This window comes from Macaca nemestrina, chromosome 3, assembly GCF_043159975.1.
Source record: "Macaca nemestrina isolate mMacNem1 chromosome 3, mMacNem.hap1, whole genome shotgun sequence".
In the NCBI taxonomy this organism is placed as follows: Eukaryota; Metazoa; Chordata; class Mammalia; order Primates; family Cercopithecidae; genus Macaca; species Macaca nemestrina.
Window position 1 is genome coordinate 120,568,810 of NC_092127.1, and position 25,920 is coordinate 120,594,729.

General features: G+C 37.6%; 1 long non-coding RNA gene across 1 annotated transcript; it reads left to right on the forward strand.

Annotated features, from left to right (window-relative positions):
* Positions 1 to 936: 936 nt before the first annotated feature.
* On the forward strand, positions 937 to 25,717 carry LOC105463573 (uncharacterized). The gene is made up of 4 exons (XR_011620578.1): positions 937 to 1,054; positions 1,137 to 1,272; positions 4,248 to 4,311; positions 24,557 to 25,717. It is a non-coding gene; the product is annotated as an uncharacterized lncRNA (long non-coding RNA).
* The last annotated feature ends 203 nt before the right edge of the window (positions 25,718 to 25,920 follow it).

Consider the following 25,920-nt stretch of genomic DNA (forward strand, 5'->3'; position numbering starts at 1 on the left):
TGGGGATTAGGGATTCAACATATGAATTTTGAAGGGATACAAATATTCAGTCCATAGCAATACCTCTTCTTCTTTATGTCCTCCAATTTAGTGCTTATCATGCATTATAATTTACACTTAGGAAATTTGCAACCATGCGTTTGTCTCAACAAACCTCATACTGTTCCATACTTTGTATATTTGTTCATGTTTTTTCTTCTACCTTGAATGCCCACACTCCCATTCATCACATGCATATTGTTAGAATTGAACTCAGGCATTTCTCTAGCAAGCTTATTCTCAACCCCAAAATTGGATCAATTTTCTTTTTCTTTTGATCCCTTAGTTCCCCAGGTACACGTGTAGCTCAGGAAAGGCCCTATTATATTGCCTTTATCTGTATGTGATGTTCTTCTCATCTAGATTTTAAGCTCCTCAAATACAGAGATTATATTGTTTATGTTTCTATAGCTAGTAATGCAGTGTCTGGCTCATGGCAGACACTCAAAAAAGATTGTTACTAAACGAACTAAATATATTATTTTACTCGTGTTGTTAATTTATGTTAACTACCCCAAACTTTTTGAACATTTTGCTCATATCTATGCCTGTAGTTTATTTTCATTTTCTGTGTTGAGACACTTCATGTCCATGTTATAAATTCAAAACAGTTTTGACATCAACACTTTTTTTATAGTCTCAACTTCACATTTATAGCATGCATAAATTTATATAGTGAGACTAACGGGTCCCATTGCAGACATTAGAAAATTGTACTTAGGCTTTCGTAGTAGGGCATTACCCCAGTGGATTCTCAAATATTTACTGATGGCTCAGTGAGAAGAGCTTAGATATGGGGGAGTGGGTAGAGTATTGTGTCAAAGGGTAGTTGCTGATGTCAAGGCTAAATTGTGAAGCTTCTGAAATGTCTGTATTATTTCTACCCTATAGAACTGGTTTTGGAGAATTGAAATATTAGACATCAATAGTTCTTAAAGTAGATCTCCAAAGAGACGACAGCAGGCAAGAGACCATCTTCTGGCAAGAGTGAAAGGAAAGTGAATCATTTTAGAAAGTAAGTAATGTGCGGAAATGCTTTTTCAATCTGAAGGTGGTGCACGATTGTTTACTCTTGAAATCACTATGTTTGTTCCTAGGGCCAGTTTGAAAGTTAATTGCCTGTATCAGCTCTACCAGCTTACTAGGCCTGCCATATTCTCCCACGACTCAACACCAACAAATTTCATATGCCATTTGTCATGGACTCTAGCAGCTATTGTTTCTGGCTAAAAGGTAACTTTATTTCATATTCCTCTCCCCTCATCCTATTTTTGAACAGACCCAGCTATCTCCCTATAAGTATAACTTAGGCCTGACCAAACTTAGTTCTGGTCAGAATAACCTTTCCGGTGAGGATCCAAGCAGAGCCAATCAAATAATCCTTCCCTGGGATGTATATATGGATGGTAGAGAGGGACAGTATCTTTTCAGTGGGTTTTTAAGGTAGGGCTTTTTGAGTTGCTTCTGTTCAAATTTCTTGGTTGCATTGAGGAAATATACTGATCATTTTGTGATAACATAGAGTAGTACACAAAGAAAATCAAGGTTGAGAGTTAGGGCAGGTGAGAGAGAGCATCAGGTGTATTACTCGATTCCAATGTGTCTGAATCTAGTAACCTCTGAACTCATCAGCTCCAGTAACTAATTCAGTGTTTGCTGCTTATACTATTTTTAGTTGTTTCTCTTCCCTTTAACCTGAACATGTACTCACAAACACACTAGTCTTTTTTGTTTGTTTGTTTGTTTTGTTTTTTTGTGACATGGAGTCTTGCTCTGTCGCCCAGGCTGGAGTGCAGTGACATGATCTTGGCTCACTGCAAACTCCACCTCCCGGGTTCATGCCGTTCTCCTGCCGCAGCCTCCTGAGTAGCTGGGACTACAGGCGCCTGCCACCACACCCAGCTAAATTTTTTTTTTTTTTTGTATTTTTAGTAGAGATGGGGTTTCACCGTGTTAGCCAGGATGGTCTTGATCTCCTGACCTCATGATCCACCCGCCTTGGCCTCCCAAATTGCTGGGATTGCAGGCGTGAGCCACCGCACCCGGCCCATATCAATCTTTTCCAGGATGTTTTGGCCACCAATCCCCCTTACCTCATTCCTTTTTCTTGGAAAAAGCATTTTCCACACATTACTTGCTTTCTAAAATGATTCGCTTTCCTTTCACTCTTGCCAGAAGATGGCCTCTCGCTTGCTGTCATCTCTTTGGAGATCTACGTTAAGAACTATTAATGTCTAATATTTCACTTCTTCAAAACCAGCTTTATAAGATATAAATAATACAGACATTCCAGAAGCTTCACAATTTAGCCTTGACATCAGCAACTACCCTTTGACACAATACTCTATCCATCTCCCCATATCTAAGCTCTTTTCACGGAGCCATCAGTAAATATTTGAGAATCCACTGAGGTAATGCCTACTATGAAAGCCTAAGTACTATTTCATTTCCTAATCACATGACAGTTTGGTGGTTAAATACAGGTGCACTGAAGACAAATGAGTTTGAGTTTGAATCTTGGCTCCTCTACTTATTAGCTGTGTAATCTTAGGCAAGTTGCTTAACCTCTTTGAGCTTATTTCTATAGAAATAAAATGAGGGAATTAGTTGTATCCACTTTTCGGGGATTTTGTGAGTATTAAATGAGCTAGTTCATGTGAAGTGTTTAGAACAGAGCCTGACACCAGCTAGTTGTAGAGGAGGTGTCAGCTCTTTTAATATAATGCTCTGAAAAAGAAGAAAAATCAAAATATTTGTGTTGCCTTTATTGTCTATTTAAAATTATTTTCTTTTGAGGGATAAAGACCTTACCTTTATCAATTATGTACCTAGCATAATCTCATGTTCATGGTAAGCATTTCCCTGGCTTACCTGTTTCCACTTCACACTGTCAGTGGAAATCTGTCATTCTCAGTTTTATTGCTGAATTGTCTGCCTTGATTTATTTCTTGGTGCACTTAACTTCACTTTTGACCTCAATATTTTATGTTTGACTCAAGGCTCTCATTTGACTGTCCTTTTTCTCTTCTTGACTATAATTTTTATTCTGCTTCTTGTGAAGTTATTTCAACTCACCACCCCTTTCACAAAACCCTTCTTGAGCAAAGCTCCAATTAGCTTTAGCCAAGCACTGTGAGCAAAGTTGGAACAGTATTTGGTGAGTGTTTATGGTTAAGAAATTACAGAACATACCCAAAGAGTAATATTCCAAGCTCATAGTGAAAGGAAGTTGACTACAAACTGATTGTATGACCCAGTACAGGCTTCTGAAATTTGTTTTGCTTATCACAGTAGGTTATTCTCTGGCTGGTATCTTCTTCAACCAATAATTTCTTTTGTGCAAGTAATTCGGAAACATTTTTATATGAAAGCAAACAAGCATATATTCTTAAATACATAGAAAAGTTTGGATAATACTCACTTGAATTCTTTGGGTGTTTAGGCCCATGGACTCACATGTCTTGTGAGTCTAAGTGATGGTACACAAGCTACTGCTGTCTGTCATTAAACATACCTGTGCAGAAACATTTGAGAAGATGACAGAATAGTACATATCCTTTGCCAATACTAGATGGGGTTAATGTTCACAACAGCCAGAACTTGATACTAGCTACCACTTTGGAACACTTACTATATGTTCAAAACTCTGCTACATACTTTAAAATAACATATAATTTAATATTCACAGCAAGTGTATTCTTCAGAAGAGAAAACTGAATCTTAAGAATTTAAATAACTTGAATAAGATCTCACAACTATTCTGTTTTGGGGCATAGACTCAAAACCATGTCTGTAAAGCTCTAAAGTGCTTTTTAATTACTACAGTGCATAGTCTATGCAGAATCATTTGAAACAATCTCATTAAAGATGAGAATTTTCTGAATAATTAAAAATAGTAGCTTCTATTAATAACAGCCAGCTTGAAGTTTTATAGGAACTATAGAATAAAGGGAGGATGGGAGAAAATGAAAGGAGAAAAACATGTATAGTGTGTGTGTGAGTGTGTGTGTGTGTGTGATGTGTACCTCTATATGTACATGTCCATAAACACATACAGATTCCATATTACACATAAATAACACATATACTATAATATATATGTAACAACTTGCTTGAGGTACTTATAAACTATCCCTGTATCTCAAAATTGTAGCTATCATTGTACCTTCTACCAATTTAGTTTTAAAACTAACCAGTTTTTGTTCTAGGAAAGGAGGCTGTGGGATCTTCGTTGTGTATGTCGTGATCTATTCAGGCCCCAAACACTCGTTGGTGAGTATAATGAATACCAAAATTTGATGGATAATTTGCCCTGAGCATTATCCCCTAGGATTACAATTCTTCAACTAAAATCATTGGAGAAGGTCAAATAGCCTGCTTTATTATACATTATTTACTATAGCAAATTCATTAACTTCCTTTCTAAAAGCTTGTTGATAGAGCTATTTACCACCATCATACTTCCTTCTCCATTTCTCTTTTGCAAAGGTTGACTTGGCAAGAACTTTAGTTCACTTTGCTATGCTCTGAACCTTTGGTGCATATTCTCATTTATTCTTCAGTGAACCATTTTGGCTGTTTGGCCTGAAGTAGTTCACTCTAGCGTGCAATAGATGGCAAGAACATGGCCTAACTTCTACTGATGCACTTGAATCTCCATGATCTACGTATGCAAAGCTTAATGAAAACTTGTAAACATAAAAGCTTACCTAAGCTTCTGATCTCAATATTGATTTTATTTGTAGGTGCTAGGGCAGTTAAGCTGTTTCCTAGCACCTACAAATAAAATCAAAGAATGGTCCGTGGAACATATGATACTGTGGTACCCACCAGTCCATATAGAAGCAGTGTCAGATACACCAGGTATTCACCTCATTTTGGTTGTCTCCATTGTCTTTTTGATTCTCTGTCTACATCTGTAGGTCCTGCATCCATGTTTGCAAGGTCTTAAGTTCAAAACTGTGCTCGAAGGCAAAGGCAGATTTCACCTAGCAGACTTAGATTTTTTAATTTTAATGGAATAGCATACCTATGAGATAAATCAACTCTCCTCTTAGTAAATTTTACTCTCTTTCAAAGCAGAAATTTGATGTGTTGCTATGCTAAAAGGCATGCTTTCTCTTACAGAGAAAGTAGTAAAAAGTGTGAGAGAGGAATGAATCCTATTCCACTCTTATGTTCTTATGAATTCTTTTAATGTTTATTTCATTGCATGAACATTCATTTTGTTTGAATCATTTAGATAAGAGTTGTCTTTGATAGAGATAAAAGTCAGGGATTCCTGAGCAGCTTATGGAGATATGTGGTAGAAGGATGGTGTCTTGGTATGTTTTATATTGCTATAGCAGAATACTTGAGGTTGAGTAATTTATTTAAAAAATAATTTTATTCTACTCATGGTTCTGCAGGCTGGGAAGTTAAAGGACATGGTGCTGGCTTCTGGTGAGAGATTTTCTGCTGTGTCATAGTATGGCAGAAAGTCAAAGGGGAAGCAGACACACGCAAAGGGGCCACACATGAAGGGCATCCTCACTTTATAACAACCTCCTCTCATGGGAATTAATTTATTCCTACGAGAACTAATCCAGTCTCTTGAGAGTGAGAATTCACTCACTACTGTGAGAATGGCATCAATTCATCCTCAAAATTGGAACCTATATGACCCAAACAGTTCTTACTAGGCCCCACCTCCCAATACTGCCTGACTGGCCATTAAACTTCAACATTAGTGTTGGCTGGGAAAAACCACATACAAACTAATAATTTCACCTCTTGCCTCCAAAACTCTTGTCCTTCTCACATAAAAAATACCATCATTCTGGCTGGGTGTGGTGGCTCACGCCTGTAATCCCAGCACTTTGGGAGGGCATGGCAAGTGGATCACTTGAACTCAGGAGTTCGAGACCAGCCTGATCAATGTGGTGAAACCTTGTGTCTACTGAAAATACAAAAATTAACTGGGTGTGGTGGCATGCACCTGTAATACCAGCTACTCGGGAGGCGGAGGCACGAGAATCACTTGAACCCGACAGGCGGAGCCTGCAGTGAGCCAAGATCATGCCACTGCAACCGAGCCTAGGCAACAGAAAGAGACAGTCTCAAAGAAAAACCAAAAGCAGAACAAAACAAAACAACAAAAAACCAAAACATTATTCCATTCTAATAGTACCAAAAGTCTTAACTTGTTCCAGTAGAAACTTAAAATATCATGATCTCATCTGAGATTCAATGCAAGTTCCTTCTAGGTCTGAGCCTGTAAAATCACGTATGGGCACGGATACAATGCAGCCAAGTTATTTGCTATGATCTAACAGTTCCCAACACCTTGGTCCTCATTTCCACTGGAAATGAGACCTCATGAGAATGGCCTTTACTGTTCATATTTCTATTAGTATTTTGATCACGATCACTTATCCAGTCATGACATTCCAAACCTTTCCTTATCTTTTTGTCTTTTTCTGATTTGCTCCTAGAAATCCTTCCAGTCCCTACCTACAACCGAGTTCCAAGGTGTTTTTACATTTTAACGTATTCATGTAGTACCAATTTTTGCCTTAGTCCGTTCTGTGATGCTGTAACAAAATACCTGAGGCTAAGTAATCTATTTAAAAAGTAAGTTTCTTTGGCTCATGGTTCTGCAGGCTTGGAAGGTCAAGGGCATGAGGATGGTTTCCAGTGAGGGTTTCCTGCTGCAGCATATCATGGCAGAGAGCCAAAAGAGAAGCAAATTCATGTGAAGGAGCCAACGAGAAAGAGCATCCTTACTTTATAACACTTTTTAACAACCTACTATCACAGGAACTAATTCATTCCCACAAGAACTAATCCAGTCTCAAGAGACTGGCACCTCAACTCACTCCTGCAAGAACTGCACCAATGCACCAATAAGGGTGGAATTCTCAAGACCCAAATACCTCTCACTAAACCCCACCTTTCAACACTACTACACTGGCACTTAAACCTCAACATGAGTTTTGGGAGGGATGAACCACCCCCAAAATATAGCAGATGGTCAATAGTATTGGCTTTGGATTTAGGCAGACCTTGATTGGAATGCAGACTCTATCACTTACTGGCTATGTCGCCTTAACCTTTGAGATTCAGTTTTCTCTGATTGTATACACAGGATAGCATAGCAGCTATAATGGCCATTGTTTCTCTGGTATTTATTTTGTTTCTTGGAAGTAGGCTTGACGTCATCCCTAAGTTCCATGCATGGGTTCTATTTGATGTGAAGGAATCATAGTCCTTCCCACAGAGAATGACAAAAGGATGATCAGTGACCTGGGCCTAAGCCAATCAGTGCATAACATTGCACTGGCTTCTGTGACTGTTTTAAGGCTGACCCAGTCAGAGTAAGTGCAGGTCATTGGCACAAAATGCATACTTTCACTTGCTGTGTTCACGGTTTGAAGGTGAAGAGTCTGGGAATCTGTAGTACCTTTTTTCTTTCTTTCTTTCTTTCTTTCTTTCTTTCTTTCTTTCTTTCTTTCTTTCTTTCTTTCTTTCTTTCTTTCTTTCTTTCTTTCTTTCTTTTTTTTTTTGAGACGGAGTCTTGCTCTGTCGCCCAGGCTGGAGTGCAGTGGCGCGATCTCGGCTCACTGCAAGCTCCGCCTCCCGGGTTCACGCCATTCTCCTGCCTCAGCCTCCCGAGTAGCTGGGACTACAGGCGCCCACAACCGCGCCCGGCTAATTTTTTTTGTATTTTTAGTAGAGACGGGGTTTCACCGTGGTCTCGATCTCCTGACCTTGTGATCCGCCCGCCTCGGCCTCCCAAAGTGCTGGGATTACAGGCGTGAGCCACCGCGCCCGGCCTCTTTCTTTCTTTCTTTCTTTCTTTCTTTCTTTCTTTCTTTCTTTCTTTCTTTCTTTCTTTCTTTCTTTCTTTCTTTCTTTCTTTCTTTCTTTCGTCTTTCTTTCTGTCTCTCTCTCTCTCTCTCTCTCTCTCTCTCTCTCCCTCCCTCCCTCCCTCCCTCCCTCCCTTCCTTCCCTTCTTTCTTTCTTTTTCTTTCTTTCTGAGACAGAGTCTCCCTCTGTCATCCAGGCTGGAGTGCAGTGACATGATCTCAGCTCACTGCAATCTCCACCTCCGAGGTTGTAAGCGATTCTCCTGTCTCAGCCTCCCGAGTAGCTGGGATTACAGGTGCGCACCATCACACTCGGCTAATTTTGCATTTTTAGTAGAGATGGGGTTTCACCATGTTGGCCAGGCTGGTCTTGAATTCCTGACCTCAGGTGATCCACCTACCTTGGCCTCCCAAATTGCTGGGGTTACAGGCATGAGCCGCCGTGCCCAGCTAGCTTTTTGACTTCCATGGAAGAGGACAGTCTGCAGATAAAGCTAGTATACAGGGGTGAAAAGAGTAAAATGAATGACAGGAAGCAGAAACTGTGATTAACTATTTTCTTTCAAAGCTTTCCATACTTCTGAAATTTCTAGTTACCTGGGTAAATAGATTCCCTTTTGTTTAATCTGATTTTAGTTGTGCTTTCATTACTTGCAAAATAAGGAATCATAACTAACTAATGAATATACTATAAGTATATACTATCTGACATATATTTCTGATAGTGGCAATCAATATGGAGGAAAATAAAAAAAAAGGGAGAGAAAGAGAGAGACAGAGAGAGGGGGGGAGAATTCCAACAAGAGTAATAATTGTAAATGAAATCAGGAAATTGACTGAGAAAGTGACCTGTAAGCAATGACCTAAGGAGGCAAAGGAGCAAGCTGCAAGTCACAGCCCATTTGGGTGAAGAGTGTTAGTGGAAATAAGAGCAAATACAAAGCCCCGGGGCAGCACTCTGCCATGCATTTTCTAAGACCAGGAAAAAGATCAGTGAGACTAGACTATGGAGAACAGGAGGAGGAAGGACAGAAAGGTTATGTGAGTTGGGTAGATTGCGCAGGGTGTTGAGGCTCCTGTAAGGAATTTTTTTTCTCTATTCTGTTATAGGGAAGGCCATTGGAAGGTTAAGAGTACAGAAGTGACACGACCTGACTTACATTTTTAAAGGATCATGTGGTTATTGCTTGGTGTATATAATGGGTGGGGTGCTAGGGTCAGGTGCAAAAATGGCAGAGACTGGAAAACCAGTTAGAAGTTATTGCAGTAATTCAGGGAAGGTGAGATAGTGTCTTAGGCGGGGGTGATAGAGAGGAAATGCTGAGAAATTGACAGAGTCTAACTATATTTTGAAAGTTAAATTAGATGATTCAGAGAAAGAAAATCATCTTCTTCAAGACAGAATTTTGACAAGAGTTTTCCTATAAAAGTGAAATTAGAGATCCCTCTCCTTTCACTTCAAAGTGTCCTTGATTCAGAGGCATGGCTCGTCTTAGAAGAGCTGACAGAACAAAGTGTTTAAGAAGATTTCATTACATGTCCAGGAGTGCTGTTTTACCCTAGGTGACTTGAAACTGGGAGAAAAGAGTATAATTTTTTTATTAATCAAAATATTATAAACAAAAAGCTTTTAGAGTATCTTCAGACTACTAAATCACCTTTCTGTTTTGCTCTTCAGTAGACATTTTTGAATACAGGTCAGCAAGAAGCAATAATAACATCAGGAGGCCTCATTTCCTTGGGCCCCAGAGGATGTTTAAAACTTTAGATATAATTTTTTTTCTTCACTCCTCTCAGGATGCTTGCTGGGCCTGGCATAGTGTCTTACACTCAGTAGGCACTTGTGTGGTATTAGTTAAATTGAATTATGTTTTTAAGAGGCAGCAGGAGGTCATGAAAATATCTGGCTTCTAGACTGTAATCCACCATTACATTGTTATGGGACCTAACATGAATTATGCCATCTCTTGGGGCTTCATGTCTTCATTTGCAAAATTATGACAATAATGTAGGAAATACCTATGAGCCTTTGCAAACCTCCACTTTGATGAATCAAAAGGGTTAAGCTTGTCACCTATGTTTCATGTGGCAAGATAATATTTTAAGATATTAAATATTTAAGATATTAAGATATTTTTAGATATTTAAGATAATATTTTAAGATAATATTAAGATAATATTTAAGATTTTTTTAGATATTTAAGATATTTTAAGATATTAAATATTTGAGATATTAAGACATGTTAAGATATTAAATATTTAAGATATGTTTGCTCCCCGTAGTCCTCCTTTTCCCCATTCTCTTCTTCAAGCCTACGTACCAGAGAGGTTTGCATCAGAACTGAGAACCTGAGAGTATGAGGAGTTTGTGTGGATAAAGGCTAACCAAGGATCAGATTCCCCTACCCAGACTGCCCATGTCTTGATCTTGTCTGAATTTGACAGGATGTTTATGCTGCTCCAAGGAAATGAAAGAGAGGGAAGAATCTCTGAAGTGACTCTATCTGCCCTTTTGCTACCAGACAGAAATGGGAACAAATATTAATAGAGGAAAATAAAGTTATAGCTCAAAATAGTATATCCATTACATATGCTATTCAAAAGATCCAGCTTCACTCTTCTTCCTGGCACTGGCTGCTTGTCTTCGTATCCTATACAGACAATCTAAAATAACATTATGAAAGAAATGTGACATTTTTGTTTATATAAAGTGCTAGGGCTGAACTGTGGCATTCCCCACCCCCCAATTAATATGTGAAAGCCTTAGCCCCCAATCTGACTATATTTTGAGATAGGGCTTGTACGGAGGTAATAAAGGTTAAATGAAGTCATCAGGATATGGTTCTAATCCACTAGGGTTGGTGCCCTTATAAGAAGAGAAAGAGACAACACGGATTTCTCTCTCTGCCATATGAGGACACAGTGAGAAGGTGGCCATCTGGTAGTCAAGAAGAGAGCCCTCACCAGAAACTGAGCTCTGTCGGAACCTTGATCTTGGAATTTCTAGCCTTTAGAGCTGAGAGAAAATACATTTCTGTTGTTTAAGTCATTCAATTCGGTCTACGATATTTTGTTACAGCATCCTGAAAGACTAATACGGATTCTGGTACTGAGAAGTGAAGCTCTGCTGTAACAAATACCTAAAAGTGTGGAAGCAGTTTTAGAATGGAGCAATGGGTGGAGACTAGAGGAGTTTCAAGGTGCATGCTAGAAAAGGCCAAGATTGCTGTGAAAAGAGCTGTTCATGGAAATATAGAAGTAAAGGGTGATTCTATTGAGAACTGAGGAAGAAAGGCAGAGAGCTATAGAGAAAGCCTCCAACTTCCTAGAGAATACATAAATAATCATAAACAGAATGGTAGAAATACGGATGTTACAGGCCATTCTGGCGGCCATTCCATCTTTATCAAATGGAAATATGGAACAGACTATTGGAAACCGATTTATTATTAAAAAGTAACAGAACTTGGCTTGAACTGTGTTATGGTGTTTTGTGGAAGGTAGAACTTGTGAGTGATGAACTTGGATAGATCGCTGAGGAGATTTCTAAGCAAAGTGTCAATGGGATGGGAGTGGCTTGGTTTCTCCTGACTCCTTAGAGTAAAATGTGAAAGTAGAGAGATAAAGTATTGTTAACAAAAGAGGAAACAGAGCTTAAAGATTTGGGAACCTCTGAGCCTACTCATATTGAAAAATCCATAGACATGCGCAAGGACTTCATGTCTAAAATGCCAAAAACAATGGCAACAAAAGCCAAAATTGACAAATGGGATCTAATTAAACTAAAGAGCTTCCACACAGCAAACGAAACTACCATCAGAGTGCACAGGCAACCTACAGAATGGGAGAAAACTTTTGCAATCTGCCCATCCGACAAAGGGCTAATATCCAGAATCTACAAAGAACTTCAAAAAATTTACAAGAAAAAATACAAAACCCCATCAAAAAGTGGGCAAAGGATATGAACACGTGCTTCTCAAAAGAAGACATTTATGCAGCCAACAGACACACGAAAAAATGCTCATCATCACTGGTCATCAGAGAAATGCAAATTAAAACCACAATGAGATACCATCTCACACCAGTTAGAATGGCAATCATTAAAAAGTCAGGAAACAACATGTGCTGCAGAGGATGTGGAGAAATAGGAACACTTTTATACCATTGGTGGGACTGTAAACTAGTTCAACCATTGTGGAGGACAGTGTGGTGATTCCTCAAGGATCTAGAACTAGAAATACCATTTGACTCAGCCATCCCATTACTGGGTATATACCCAAAGGATTATAAATCATGCTGCTATAAAGACACATGCACACATATGTTTATTGCGGCACTATTCACAATAGCAAAGACTTGGAACCAACTCAAATGTCCATCAATGATAGACTGGATTAAGAAAATGTGGCACATGTATGCCATGGAATACTATGCAGCCATAAAAAAGGATGAGTTTGTGTCCTTTGTAGGGACATGGATGCAGCTGGAAACCATCATTCTGAGCAAACTATCACAAGGACAGAAAACCAAACACCACATGTTCTCACTCATAGGTGAGAACTGAACAAAGAGAACACTTGGACACAGGGTAGGGAACATCACACACTGGGGCCTGTTGTGGGGAGGGGGGAGTGGGCAGGGATAGCATTAGGAGATATACCTAATGTAAATGACTAGTTAATGGGTGCAGCACACCAACATGGCACATGTTTACATATGTAACAAACCTGCACATTGTGCACATGTACCCTAGAACTTAAAGTATAATAGTCATAATAAAAAGAGAAACATATTCTGCAGAGAACACCAAGGCAGTGGCTAGGCTAGACTATTACTCAATAAAAAATTTATGTAATGATATAGGCAGAAACACCACCAGTCTCAACTAAAAGGGATGATAATGAGACAAAATGCAGAAAGGCTGTCAGATTTCTTGCATTGACTGCATAGGATGACCAAGCCATTTGGCTGTGAATGTGTGCTACTCTTCAAAAAGAAGAAAAAGTGACTCTGAAAATGATTCAGAGATGACTAGGGCCACCATTTTGGTTTTTACAGGCTGGGCACCCTCTATCTGAAGCCATGGTGGGAGGGGTTCACTCTGCAGAGGTATAGGGGTGAAACCACTCAGCAAAGCTTTGAGGGCCGGACTCCTGCCTAGAGCCGTGGAGGTGACACTGCTGTTCACAGTGGGTCTGGGAAGCTGAGTATCAAACCAAAGAGGATTATTCTCAAGCCTCAGAATTTGCCTTGCTAGGTTTTGGAGTTGCTTGGGACCCATTACCCCTTTCATTTTTCCAATTTATCCCTTTTGGAGTGATAATGTCTATCTGTAGCTTGTCCCATTATTGCATTTTGGAAGAAGATAACTCGTCTGCTTTCACAGGTTCACAGATGCAGATAAATTTTGCCTAGGGATGAATCATTCCTTGAGTCTCAACCCGTATCTGATTTAGATGATATTTAACCAAGACTTCGTATTTTAGAACTGGTGCTGGAATGAGTTAAGACTTTGGGGCTATTGGAATATAATGAGTATGTTTTGCATGGGGACATGAATTTTTGTGGACTAAGAGAGGAATGTTATGGACTGAATTGTATACCATACAAATTTATATGTTGATACTCTAACCTCCAAGGTGACTGTATTCGAGGATGGGTCCTGTGAGGAGGTGATAAGTGTTAAATAAAGTCATAAGGGCGGGGTCATAATCTGCTAGAGTCGACGCTCTAGCAGATTATGGAGAGGAAGAGGAAGAGACACCACAGTTCTTTCTCTGTGCCATACAGTGAGAAGGTGGGTGTCTGCAAGCCAGGAAGAGAGCACTCACCAGAAACTGACCATAATGGTACTCTGCAGAACTGGGATACAATTAAATTCTGTTGTTTAAGCCACCCAGTCTGTGATATTTTGTTATGGCAGTCTTACCAGACAAATACATAAGGTCTCAACATGGCCATTAGGTGACAGGAAAATCAATGCAGATTGGTATATAGCGAACTTTGTTGACATTAGAACATCCTCAGAGGTAAGCTATAGGAGAATGAAAAATGTTGCTATCAGTTATTTGAAATAATTAAAAATAAATCTCAAGCTGGGATCTACATTCTCAAAATGAATGAAATCAGAGTAGCAAGCTCCTGAAACAATTGATAATTATAGCGAATAGACTGTAAGCAAAATTGTAAGTATTTAGTGCCTTTGATGTTGTTATTAACCTCCTCCCTCTTATTTAGAACCTGTGAATTTTAGTTGAGGGAGGGGTTTGAGTACCTCAAACGTGATGACAAGGGGCAAAACTGAAGGACAGAAGGAGTAAGAAGTGCTCATAGAGTAATTTTGTGGGGATCCCTGCTTGCCCTGTGACAAACCAAAGAACAGTCTTTTGACATTCCTTCTAGGGCACAGACATTTCTCCACTTAAATTTTCCATTTAACCCCTGCCAACAGCACACAGACTATCTTATCATAAGGGGAAATCAAGATGAATCTCAGGTTTTAAAGCTGGAGGCTTACTTCTATTTATGGTTCTCTAATACTTACAAATGGGAAAAAATCTTTGCGGCTAAGCCAGTCATAGAATTTTTAAAAATCACTTTAATTTTGCTTGAATTATTGGAAAGGCTCTTTGCTGTCTTTATTTTAGGTAGCATATCTATCTCTTTAATCCAATTTGTTTATATTGTAACCAAAGTCTCTATCTTTCCATGAACATACCCAGGCCAGGGAAAAGGAACCAGCTTCAGAGCCTGCTGCCCAGTGATAGAAGCTGATCTGTTGTGATTAAATGCAGCCTAGGAAAATACACAATGACTTTAATTTGCATGTAGAACATTTGTTATACATAAAGCCTGTGGCTACTTGAGATTTTTTTTTTTCTTTTATCTTTATCCAATAAGCAGTGATTAAACAGCGGGCCTCACTTTGGTTAGGTGTTCCTTCTGACTTACCTGCAAAATGACCATTATGTCCCCTCAGCTTCTAGTGTTCAGGAAACCCTAGAGAAGGCATGGCATGGTCTTATTAAGACTTATTGTGTAGACCTTTGTCCCTGACCCCTTCTGAGCTGTCCCTGACGACAGCTCAGTGCCTGTCAATAAACTGAAGCCTCTGGAAGGAGGTCCAATTTCTTATACTCACTCTCAGGGATGATTTCCATGGCCCCAGCTCTTTGTGTGACCTCTGTACCCTTATATTTTAAAGAAAGATTAGATGGCATGGTATTGGCTGTGACGATGAAGGTTACTAAAAATGACAAATAACGGACCCTTTAATAAGATTTAAAACAGGTTTATTGAGCTGTGAGGTTGTCAGTGGTAATGAGATTTTATTCTCATCTTCTCACATCTCTTAATTTACAGCAGAGTTAGAAAAAAATTGTTTTTAAGGGCCACCAAAAATATGATTCATGGCTTCTGCTCATGGATATCTTAAGCTCATTAGAAAATTATGAAGATGCATAATGCCCAGGGTAAACTAAAGGCTCATAAAACATTTTGCTTAAGGTAAAATTGATTTCAAATGTGCTGGGGGAAGTGAATATTAGTTATCCTTAGATTAATTCTCTTTAGCTTCAAGACTACATTGTATGGGGGCAAGATAGTTCTTTAAATTAAAGATGGAATAATTAAAAGTGCAATAAATTAAAGGAATTACTTTATTTGATATAATTTCTATGCAGTCTGATCTCACTGATTCTGTTATGGCACTGTCAATGAGTGGTGACGAGTAGGTACTGATTTTCAACTATATTATTCTTCACTGTAATCACCCTTTATTATAATACTTATCTGCAAGGGTACATCGATCAGAAAATGCTCATTAATTACACTGCTAATGGTCAGCAAGTGAGAGGATTACGCTAGAGTGAATATGAAATGAGCTGTAAGTACTTTTGGGGCCACTGTAACTATAGCAATGGTACTATGGGCAATGCTGAATTGGTAGGCAAAGCTGCCAGCCTGGAGCCAGCAGGTAGCATGCATTATTGACCTTTCATTTACTTGGGAACCTGCAGGGGCTGAAGCCTAATATTAACCAATGATACATAGAGCATGTCTGGCATGCAAGGCATGGAGAATATAGTCCTCTGATAATGCAAAATAAATGAAGATGTCTCTAAATGACATAGTTTGATTCTGCTTCGGGGTTTGGAGTGTTTCCTGTCTTCTCTGAAGAATAAAATTTGAAACATGAGTCAAAAGCTCTTTATATGTGAATATAAAATACAGCAAGGAACAATGATTTTCAGATAAGTTGATTACAAATACATTGTAGGTTACTGGGTGCATTTATTTAGTATACATCTGTAGTGTTAGAAAAATTACAAATTTCTCAAATTTTGTCTTGTACTTGTGGCACAGGGTATATTGTTAGTATAGTTTTAAAATGCTGTTGAGCTTGAAAGTTGGAGAAAAGGGAAATGAGATGACTTTGAACTTACTTTAATAGAGAAGCAAAGAGTACAAAATTACATAATTAGAGAAAGAAGAATATAGGTTGATTATACAGACCTATTCACTGGAAAACCAGAGTGTAAGTTGATTTTCATATTTGCAATAAAATGAAAAAAAAAAAAAAAAAAAGAAAGGGCTGGAGAGCTGCAAACACTCTTGAAAAGAAGTGGAATCCATTTTCCTCTTTATCTAAACTTACTGTTAACACAATAGAGCTAGAACATTTTTGGACTATTCTTAAGGTCAGTTAGAAGCACTATCCATCAGCACAAAGCAGCTTTATAAAATACGTAGATGAAGAAGCAAGTAACTAAGGTGCTGATCTTCATAAATATCATTACTCTTCACTGGTCTCTTGATTGAAATGCAAGAAAAACTAAAAAATAATGACTCTATGCCAACTAGTTTTTTTTTTTTTTAATGAAGCACTCAAATTTTCAACTCACATCTTTGTATTCTCTGCCAAATAACTTTGATTTCATTGTATTTTTCAGGTTGTATTAATGAATTTCTTGTTTTTGGCATTGAGAATATGATGCTTTTGTCTCCTGTGGATGCCAAATGTAGGATAAATTAACATTCAGCATACCTATTACTTGGAAATTAAAATACTATTACATTTCTTCTGAATGATTTCTTTTATTACAAAGATATATTTAATAAGACATTTAAAAACTGAAGTGGTCCTTGAAATTTCGAAGTAATTTTTATTATTTCCATAATTCTCTTGCCAAATTAATTAGATATTGTGGGCCAAATGTGTAGTTTAAAATCATCAGATTAATGCAAATGACATTTTATATGTAAAATTAAATAGGAGACTTTTAGAGATTTCTTAATTTAACCTGAAAGGCAATTGTGAAAACAGTTCTTTATGCCAAGATTAAAGATGTTATTTAAAATCAATTTTAAAGCTAAAAGACAAACATTACTTCAGATTAAATGCTAAAGGACAAAGATTAATGGTGAAAAATCTTTAGTAGGAAGGAATTGAGTGGAAAATTATTAACTTGTTCCTTCATAAATCTTTAATACTCATTGATTAGTGCTTTGCATTTAAAGATATAATCACCAGAGTGTAAATAACCAGTATAACCTTTCTTAATACTGGGCTAAAACATTCCACCAGACATTTGAAAGACACATCCTTCTGAAAGAGTTGGACTATGTTATTCTGAAAATATTGAAGCTGTTTTATTAAGAAAACCAAATTCTCGTGAACTTTGGAAGCATTTATTAAACCTTCAATCTTTCTTTCTTTCTCCCGCAAACATCACACTAGCTATTTCAGAAATACTAAATTTACCACTATCATTTTAAAAAACATGATTTATTAGACTATTATTAGGCAGTAATTTAAAAACACCCTTAAGAATTTATTTTTAATCTCTTAACAACTATATTTCATAGAACTGTGAATATCATGCTCATATTGGTCAAAATATAGGCATTCTTGAGCTGCTTTGTTAATAAACATAAGTGGGGATTGTTTTCCCATCTTCAATAGTGATAGAAAAGGCCAGGCTGTAAGGACAAAATGAAAACTCAAATATATTTTCATTAGCATGTAAGGATTTTGTAATAGAAAAATTTATTTACTATAGTTTCTCCTGGGGTGAGCATTGTCTGAGAGAAGTACTTTGATAAAGCAATTTTGTAGATGGTAATAAGAGAATAGCCCCTCATTTTCTGGGAATGAGATAAGAATAATTTTTTGCTTCCATAAAATAGTTAGTGAGGGGAGAGAATAATAAGAATTAGTAAGCTGCCAGAATGCTGTGTGTTGCATAATACGGTTGATCTTTGTGATATCCCACACATGCTTCATGTCAGTGTATTTCTTTCAGAAGCTTGAGAAGGTGCTGAATTTTGCAATACCTGTTGATATATGGTGAGACAGATACAATACACACAAAAATGAAACCAAAGGCAAGTGCTGGACCTAGAGCTAAAAATTCGAGACACATAAAATTAATCAAAGGCATTATATCAGCATGCTGATGAAAAATATCCTACTCATAATCCTGAGGACCCACGAATGACATTGAGGTAGAAAACTGTCCTTAGTCAGCTTAGGGTGCCATAACACATACCATAGTCTGGGTAGCTTAAACAAGAAACCTTTATTTTTCACATTTCTGAAGCTGGCCAGTCCAAGATCAGGTTGGCAGCAGGTTCATTTCTCAGTGACGGCTCTCTTGCAGAGGGCTGTCTTAACACTGTATCCTCATATGGTCCAGAGAGAGATCATTTCACTTGTGTTTCTTCTTATAAGGGCACTAATTCCATTCGTGAGGATTCTACTCTTACAAACTGAGATAAAGAAAGAACATTCTCCTTGAATTTAGCAACATGGATTTCACATCCATGGAGGTCCTCGGAGTCTTGACTGGAGCACTTCCTGTGGAACAAGAGGAAGAAACCAGTCTGTAAAGAATCTCATGACGAACAGGAAGTGAGGAGGTGAGGAAGTGGAGAATGTTATGAAGACAACTCTTTCAGGGAGTTTGACCATGAAGTGGAGCAAAGAAATCAGGACATATTTAAACCAATATATGGGTCATGGGAAATTGTTTTTAAAAAACAATTATTTTATTTAATATGTATTAAATTACTTACACATTATTTATTTACCTTAAAAATCACAGCAGCTGCCTTATACTATTTGGAGGCAATGTTACAATAGAAGTAAAAAGACTGATAATGCAGGAGATTTGGGGTTATTGATGAATAAAGGCTTTGAAAAGAAAAGAAGAGATTGGCACCAAAGCACAATGAAATGGCTTGACCTGTTAGAGGGAGACAACATAATGGGAGAGAAGAAGGGTTATGTTCAATCTGTTTTTAGAAGGAGAGGTTTTAATCTCATGACTCCAATTTTCTAGTTCTAGTGAGAGGCAGGTTCATTAAGAGAGGGTTAGTGTGATAGAAAGTAGAAACTGTATAAAAATAGTGAAAAAAATGTGGGCAGTATTAAGTGCCAATTGGTAAAACAAAACTAGTCAGCTCAGGTGTAAACTTTTTTTTTCAAGTAACTACTAGACTAGGTGCTATGAATGCTGTTCAGAATAAGTGACAGGAACTCAGGTGGATTATAACACAGATTCTGGGGAGAAGACAAATCTCAAATTCTGTTTTGAAATTCTGCTTTTATTTCTTCTTAGCTGTGTGATCTTGGGCAAGTAATTTTATTTCTCTGGCCATTGATTTTGTTCAGTGTAACATGACTATACCAATACCAATGTTGTGTAAAATAAAAATTAAATGAGTCAATGTATATGTGGTCCCTGGCAGAAATTTAAAAGTCCTTAATACATGACAGCTATTGCTATTTTACATAGATATTTCTCTTATAAAAGCCTCTATGAGTAAGACAGCTTTGTTTGTTTGGACCTGTGATCATTTTCTTTATCTGCAAGATATTTTCTTTGTTCTTAATTTAGATCAAACCATTTGTGAGGTTTGGCACTCAAATTATATATGCATTATCTTGAATCTCTTTATGTTTTCACATCCTCACCCTCAATAACTCCAGAGGATTACTCTGTTTTGAGGGGATGAAAGACAAAATGAATCCCATATTTGATTGCAATTAATTAAGAAGAAATTTCTGAAGGATGAGTGATGAGTAGAATTTTGAAGAGAAGCAAGATATTGATGAAAAGAGCAAGAAATGAATTTGTAGGTCAGTGGGTGGGGGAGTTTGCATGAGGAAAGATACAGAGATGAAAATGAGCAAATCACATGTGGGAGATGGCCAGCAGATATTGCTGGTGGGAGTAGAGAGGCTATGGTGAGAGGTAATGAGAAATGGAGGTGGGATGGGATCCTGGGGGCTGTCATATTAGTGGAAAGCTCTGAAGGCCAGATAAGGCTTGGGATGTGCATGATAAGTAACATTGAAGCCTTGGAGATTGCTGAGCAGGGAAGACACCTGAAGAAAATAAAGTCAGAGGAAAATCATTTGAGCATCAGCGAGTAGGTGGGATGTGGTGAAAGAGACTGGAGACAGAGATACCTGCTTGGAAGCCATCACTGCAATACAGTTCTGACCTTAAATGGACCCTGGACTGGGTGTCTACGGGAGCAGAGAGAAAAGGGTAGATTAAAATAACATAATTCAGTGTTTGTGGGAAGTTGTGTGAAGAAGAGCTAAGAAAGCAATATGAAATAACTCAAACTTGATAAACTAGATTATGGAGGGAACTTGGAGATTACAGTGATATGGTATTTTGACAGAAGGTGGGGTGGGGGCAATAGGAGAAGAGAACAGAAACAATTCGATCAGGCGGCATCCAATAAGACCAATGTATTTGTGTGTAAAACTTACATCTGAATTACAACAGTGAAAAACTAGGACTGGTTAATACACTGCTGCCTCAAGGAAGGAAAAAAAGGAGAAGGAATATTTATAACACTCTCCAGAAATTTTAATCTTAAGCAATCACAGGTCAGATGATGTTTTTGTTTGATTTTGCACATAGTTATAAAACGGTGCCAGAGAGAGATGGTAAGTATGTATTCCTTGGATCTATGTGTCTGTCCTCCTTCCCTCTTGCAGTATCATCTTGTGCCCTTGATCTTTTAGGACTGGGAATAAGAAGATGAAGTTTTCCATGATGCTGGGTACTCCATGAGACATCTCAGAGGTTCCAACAGCCTCTCTGTGGCTTGGGAATACAAGATGAAGCAGGATTTTCCTGAGAGCTGAAATTCATTGAGGAGTTTCTGTCTCAGGTGCCCTGGGTCATGAGATGGTTTGGGACCAGAGTCTCTGATGATTGAAGAGACTCTAATGAGCACTTAGCTGCTGGCACTGTGCTCAGTCCTTCGCATATGGTTGTATTTCACAGACATCACTTAAACACAACTGCCTTGCAATCTATGCAAATAGTGCAGCCAGTGTTGGAAGTGAAATCCTTTTCTTATAAAAAGCTCCTGTGAATTTCTTAGTTTGAAATGCCTTTCTCAAATGTCTCTGTGCATGAGGAGAAGAAAGACAGTGCCCTTTCAAGTTTGATCAGATCACAGAAATACTGTTATCTTTAACACTTTAAAGGTACCTTTAACCGTGAAGTAAAGTGTAAATTAGCAGGAAAAACATGTTTGGTTTCCTGAGTAAGATGGGGAAAATTTCACCAGTTGACATCCAGCTGGTTTTTAGTTTTGGCTTGTAAGTGCTGTGTTTTTAATAGTGCTGACAAAACTTTAAAAGAAACGAATACATAGTGAATATAAGATGCAAGTCCCTGTTTTAAAGAATGTGGTCTGATTGATTTCATATATTTTTTATATATATATATCCTGTTTATATACATATACATAATTTACTAGATAGTATGCATCTTATGTATCTTTTGCATATTGTAGAGACAAATGTTTCTCTGTAATGTATCTTTTCTAAGTTTAATCTCTCCAATTTGGGGGACTTTAATACTTTTGTACACTAATTTATTTTTAGTCAAAATATGGCAAATTGTGGTTATTTCACTCCATTTTTAAAACTACTTTTGTAAGGCCTGAAGATTTAAATTACAATGCATATTATGTTAGTGTTTGGTAACATGCTTGAGATTTCTACACGTAATGAAAATGTTTTATTTTCTTCAGGAATAACTTTACACTTTATAATTTATAGTTTAATAAAATAGTATGTATTAGGTGGAATGTGAAAAATAAGGAAGTTGATCTATTTTGAATTTGTAAAGAATGTTTCTTTAAAAAACTAAATTTAATAAAAATATTAATGCATTAAGTTGAAGAAAAGCTGGGTTAAAAATGAACAAGGCAAAGTATTTTAAAAAGAAGACGTTTCATGTATTTGACCAGCTTTCTGTAAAATAAAGCTGGGACTGGGTTCACGGCCAATGTGTGAGCAAAAGAAAAAGCCTTCATCTTCAACTGCAACAAATCACCAGAAAGTGTATTACATCTTCCCTCTGCTTGTTCAGTGGCCACAGGGGCTGAAACGTGTTTTTCAAATTGCATTCCACAGTTTTCCAAAGCGTCTTTGAATGTAGTAGCTCTTTTGGAAATTAAGTGTGATTTTTGACAGATAGGCTTCTGTGAAGCAGAGTGAGAACTTCTTAAGCCATGAATTAGAAATAGCTTCTCTCCTTCAAATCACCTTTAAGGGTATTCATGTTTGTGTTGAAAGGACTGTGAGGATGGCTTCTCGTTCAAGTGATCGCTGAGTTTTGGTGAGCCCCTGGCATGGCCAGCTGGATCTCTAGTCTGCCTCTAACTGGTTGTCACATCCTTTTCTCAGCACTAGGGGCTTCTCTGCCCTCTAGAAGGTTCACTGAGACTCAGAAGTTGCTTCAGCACACACATTCCCAAACCCCAAACCCTAAACCCCAGCATTAAAACCTTTTGGTGAGTTTCTAAATCCATTCTTAGATATTTTTAAATTTTAGAGCAGGAATGGAAACATTTTAGACTTGCTCATTCAAAGGAAACCCAATATTTGAGTTATTTTATTAAGACTAGTTTCTTTCATTTTTAATATTTTTCAAAGTCTCCTCACTATGCCCAGACCAGTCCAGTGCTTCTTTTTCACAATCCCATTTAACAGGTGGAGTTAGTGGACCAATTCCATCAAGCACTACCTAATGCATAGAAATTCACTGCCTCCTTTAAAATCCAGTATCAAAGCTGTTGCTTCTTTCAGACTAAAAATAAAGACCAAATATCCATGTATGAGAAAGGACTGAATGTTAATTCCCCGTCTCTATTCCTCAAAAGTCTTCTTCATTTTAGTGTGTTCTCACAAAATACCATTCCCTTTACATGATGACTGATCTTGAAGAATTTGAGTATGAGTCTTCTGAGGGAACCAACATCCTTCCTTATCCTTTCCCAAAGGTTAGGAAAGTGGTAGACAAAAGCTAGTCAAAAATATTTCAGGAATAGGGATCTCTGTTTGTTCTTGGAAGCATCCTAAATCATGGGAACGAGAACCTGATATCCTAGGTGGAGGTGTAAAAAAGCACAAGAGTTTTTACTTATTATGGGATCAGGAAAAAGCAAGGACCCTAATTTCTGTATTGGGACTTTTAAAATAGCAGTGACAGAATGCTCAACTCAGAATAATGTGAAGGTTTTTTTTTTTTTTTTTTTTTCTCATAAAATCAAAATGTCTGGGAATAAGTTTCTTTGGGCAACATAGGACTCAAATGATTTCCACCAGGACAAGATCTCTCTTTATTTCTCCACACAACCTTTTTGGCATTGACTCCATTCACTGATAGGTTCCCGTTAGGGTGCAACATCAGCCTCACAGTTTCTTAGAGTAAGCACGCCATTAGTCAGGGCACAAGGCTGGCACTGCTTGGACATGACTGACTCAACTCAAACCGTGTGCTCAAAGCTGAACCAATTCCTGTCTCTAGAGGAAGGAGGTGATCTGATGGGTCAAGTTGGGATCACATGCTACTCCAGAAACTGGAAGTGGGCTTAGCTTCATAGCAGCCATGTGGTTTGTGAATGAAGGAAGGGTGAGTCCCCATATAAAGATGAGCGTGCTGCATACAAAGTAGGATGAATGGATTCTTGGGAATCAGAAACAATAGTTGTTTTCTCTGCCCCTAAAGTATTTTCTCCTGAAAGTATGTTTAGGAAGAAAGCCGATATTTCACAAGACCAAGGTACCTAAGTAATAAAGTTATATAGTAAACATCAGCTTCTACCAACTTCCTTGGAATTAAAATTTTTCTAAATATACTCCACTGCACAACTCCACTCCATATTAGATTTACTGAGGGCAATGCAATCATCAAACTTCATGTATATGATATATTTGGAACAAGTGTTGAAAATGTGTGTTTATAATTCTCTTTACAACCAACATGAAAAGACCAGCAGAGATCATTTGAAACTTTTGAAATATTTTGAGTGATTTTGACATGGTCTTACATTAAAACTGCTGGCAAAATTTTGAGAAGTACAGAAGAGACAACAAAGTACAGTGGAGGAAAGAAAAGGAAATTACAACAGATGCTGAGGTTTTACAATTCATTATGTATCAATTTGTATTATCTCAAGAATCCTGCTATGGAAAGTGTTTCTCGGGCTAAAGAATATTGTGACATTATTTCTTAGTATAAGCCTATAACCAAAAAAAGAGAAATTCTGCTGATATCTTATATATTCTTTAGATTTTACTACTTCAAATAAAAATCTGTCAGTGTTTCTTTTTTGTTTTTCTTTCTCAGCTTCTCTGAGTACTGGATCAAGCTTCTATCTCCCCTGTGAATGAGATCGGTTTTGTAAACAATTGGCATAGCATTGCTGACAGCTCAGACAGATTCTGGAGATTCAGGGGAAGAAAGAATAGAAAATCACTGGCAAAGTCTGCATGGGCTCAAAAGTGTAAAATATACTTCATGGTGATGTTTTGGATTAAATATTGCTCTTTTTCTGGTCATCTTAAGATACACATATATGTGTGTATAAGTGTATGTAAACATAAGATACACATATATTTGCACACACATACATTGTACTTGATGGAGGGGCATTGTCATTTGAATAATCAAGATATATTTTCTACACAGCGCTGCCAAGTAGAGTATTTGGATAGAATTAAGCAAATTCAGCCAAATGATCAATTTTATTTTTTTCCCTGAAGAATCACTGTGTCATTGAACTGAAACAATCCAACTGGTCACTTATTTTGGTGTCATTTAGGAACATTATTCCCTCTTCTGTGACATATTTGGGTTTTAGACTTTTACTCTTCCAAGAGCTGTGTTCCAGACTTACAGTTTTTGGTCAACGGTAATTAGGTCAAAGTTGAAATTTAGTAAAAATGATGGCCATAAAAGCTAAGATATCAAAATGGCATTGTGTTACCTCTAAGTGCAACAGTACAAGGAAGATGAGAAAGCATTTCTGGGAAACACTCAAATGGGTATTAGCAAATAGCCAACTATTTTTTAAAATAAGAGAATCAGCACCATATTCTACAATCAAGACTATAGTTAATAAGCCTGCTGCTTGTTTCCTTTTCCCCAGTTGGCCCAGAAGAATCCATCCATGTTCTCATCTATACCTATTTGTAGACTAGGCTCAAACTCATGAGCAAACATCTTTTGAATATCAACTATGGAAAATGCATGTGCTAGACCAGAATATTAAAAGGTAGCAGGAAGGTTTATATTTTTGAAGGGCTGAAAGGAAGTTGGTGGAATAGGAAATATATACAAGCAAAAATATTAATTCTAAGAAGTATGAGTTAAGTAATTAATGGTATAGATCAAGGGTTAACAAATTTTTTGTTTTTAAAGGGTCAGCTAGTAGACAGAGAGCCTATGGTGTATGTTGCAAGTACTGAACTCTCTTGTAGTTGAATGAGTATGGTAGTGTTCTAATAAAACTTTGTGAGCATTAAAATTTGAAATTCATATATTATTCATGTGTCGTGATGTATTAGTGTTTTTTTTTTTAAACAATTTAGGCTGAGCATGTTGGCTCATAACCGTAATTCCAGTACTTTGTGAGGCTGAAGTGAGAGGATCGCTTGAGCACAGGAGTTTGAGATCAGCCTAGACAGTATAGTGTCAACAAATAAAATCTA